The sequence below is a fragment of the Balaenoptera acutorostrata genome, chromosome X (genome assembly GCF_949987535.1).
Source record: "Balaenoptera acutorostrata chromosome X, mBalAcu1.1, whole genome shotgun sequence".
Taxonomy (NCBI): Eukaryota; Metazoa; Chordata; class Mammalia; order Artiodactyla; family Balaenopteridae; genus Balaenoptera; species Balaenoptera acutorostrata.
Genome location: NC_080085.1, coordinates 68,875,670 through 68,878,988, shown reverse-complemented (window position 1 = coordinate 68,878,988; position 3,319 = coordinate 68,875,670).

Below are 3,319 nucleotides of genomic sequence, written 5' to 3'. Positions count from 1 at the left end.
CAGCAGACAGGCTGCTTAAAGTCTTACTGAGAACATAGCTGCTGGCTAAACACACCTCTTGACACAGTGCTGCCCAGCAGGGGGACAAGACACAACTCCACCCACCAGTGGGCAGGACCAGTCCCTCCCACCAGGAAGCCTGCACAGGCCTCTTAGCCTCATCTACCAGGGGTCAGACAGCAGGAGCAAGAACTACAAGCTTGCAGCCTGTGGAACAGAAACTGCAATCAAAAAAGTTAGACAAAATGGGATGGAAGAGGAATATGTCCCAGAGGAAAGAACAAGATAAAACCTCAGAAAAAACAACTAAGTGAAGTGGGGATAGGCAATCTACCTGAAAAAGAATTCAGAATAATGATAGTAAAGATGATCTAAGATCTCAGAAAAAGAACGGAGTCACAGATTGAGAAGATAGAAGAAATGTTTAACAAAGAACTGGAAGAACTAAAGAACAAACAGAGATAAACAATAAGATAACTGAAATGAAAAATACACTAGAAGGAATCAATAGCAGAATAACAGAGGCTGTAGAACTGATAAGTGAGCTGGAAGACAGAATGTGGAATTCACTGCTGCAGAACAGAATAAAGAAAAAAGAATGAAAAGAAAGGAAGGCAGTATAAGAGACCTCTGGGACAACATTAAATACACCAACATTTGCATTATAGGGGTCCAAGAAGGAGAAGAGAGAAAGGACCTGAGAAAATATTTGAACAGATAATAGCTGAAAACTTCCCTAACATGGGAAAGGAAACAGTAACCCAAGTCCAGGAAGTGTAGGGAGTCCCAGGCAGGATAATAAACCCAAGGAGGAACATGCTGAGACACATAGTAATCAAATTGACAAAAATTAAAGGCAAAGAAAAAATATTAAAAGCAACAAGGGAAAAGCAGCCAATAATGTACAAGGAAACTCTCATGAGGTCATCAGCTAATTTCTCAGCTGAAACTCTGCAGGCCAGAAGGGAGTGGCACAATATATTTAAAGTGATTAAAGGGAAGAACCTATAACCAAGAATACTCTACCCAGTAAGGCTCTCATTCAGATTTGATGGAGAAATCAAAAGCTTTACAGACAAGCAAAAGCTAAGAGAATTCAGCACCATGAGACCAACTTTGCAACAAATGCTAAAGGAACTTCTCTAGGAGGAAAAGATAAGACCACAACTAGAAACAAGAAAATTACAAATGGAAAAGTTCATCAGTAAAGGCAAACATATAGTAAAGGTAGGAAATCATCCACACACAAATATGATATAAAACCCAGCAAATGTGAGAAGAGGAGAGCCCAAATGCAGGATATTGGAAAGGCATTTGAATTTAAAAGGCCAGCAACTTAAAACAATCTTGTTTATATATACACTGCTATATCAAAACCTCATGGCAACTGCAAACCGAAAATCTACAATAGATACACACACAAAAATAAAAAGGATTCCAAACACAACACTAAAATTAGTCATCAGATCACAAGAGAAGAAAAAAAAAAAGAGGAAGGAAAGAAAAAAAGACCTACAAAAACAAATCTAAAACAATTAACAAAATGGCAATTAGAAAGTACATATCGATAATTACCTTAAACTTAAATGGAATAAATGCTCCAACCAAAAGACACAGACTGCCTGAATGGATACAAAAACAAGACCTGCATATATACTGCCTACAAGAGACTCACTTCAGATCTAGGGACACATACAGACAGAAAGTGAGGGGATAGAAAAAGATTTTCCATGCAAATAGAAATCAAAGGAAAGTTGGAGTAGCAATATTTATATCAGACAAAATAGACTTTAAAACAAAGACTGTTACAAGAGACAAAGAAAGACAGTACCATAAGGATCAAGAGATCAATCCAAGAAGATATAACAATTGTACATACATATGCAGTTAACATACAAGCACCTCAGTATATAAGGCAAACACTAACAAGCATAAAAGGGGAAATTGACAGTAACACAATAATAGGGGGGGACTTTAACACCCCACTTTCATCAATGGACAGATCATCAAGACAGAAAATCAATAAGGAAACACAGGCCTTAAATGACACATTGGACCAGATGGACTTAATTGAAATTTATAGAGCATTCCACCCAAAAGCAGCAGAATACACATTCTTCTCAAGTACACATGGAACATTCTCCAGGATTTATCACATGCTGGGCAAAAAGCAAGCTTCAGTAAATATAAAAAAAAATTGAAATCATATCAAGCATCTTTTCCCACCACAATGCTATGAGATTAGAAATCAACTACAAGAAAAAAACTGTAAAAAAACACAAACATGTGGAGGCTAAACAATATGTTACTAAACAACCAGTGGATCACTGAAGAAATTGAAGAGGAAGTCAAAAAATACCTAGAGAAAAATGAAAATGAAAGTATGACAATCCAAAACCTAAGGGATGCAGCAAAAGCAGTCCTAAGGGGAAAGTTTAGAGCAAAGCAATCTTACCTCAGGAAATAAGAAAAATCTCAAATAACCAACCTAATTTTCCATCTAAAGCAACTAGAGAAAGTAGACCAAACAAAACCCAAAGTTAGTAGAAGGAAAGAAATCATAAATATCCAAGCAAAAATAAATGAAATAGAGATGAAGAAACTAAAAGCTGGTTCTTTGAAAAGATAAACAAAAATGATACAATTTTAGTCAGAGTCATCAAGAAAAAGAGGGAGAGTGCTCAAATAAATAAAATTAGAAATGAAAAAGGAGAAGTTAAAACAGATACCACAGAAATGTAAAGGATCATAAGGGACTATTAAAAGCAACTATATGCCAATAAAATGGACAACTTAGAAGAAATGGACAAATTTTTAGAAAGGCACAATCTCCCAAGACTGAACCAGGAAGAAATTGAAAATATGGACAGACCAATCACAAGTAATGAAATTGAAACTGTGATTAAAAAATTTCCCAGCAAACAAAAGTCCAGGACCAGATGGCTTCACAGGTGAATTATATCAAACATTTAGAGAAGAGCTAACACCCATCCTTCTCAAACTCTTCCAAAAATTTGCAGAGGAATGAACATTCCTGAGCTCATTCTGAGGCCACCATCACCCTGATACCAAAACCAGATAAAGATACCAAAAAACAAAAAAATTACAGGCCAATATCGCTGATAAACACAGACACAAAGTCCCTCAATAAAATAGTAGTAAACAGAATCCAACAGTACATTAAAAAGATCATACACCATGATCAAGTGGGATTTATTCCAGGGATGCAGGATTTTTCAATATCTGCAAGTCAATCAGTTTGACACACCACATCTACAAATTGAAGAACAAAATCTGCATGATGATCTCAATAGATGCA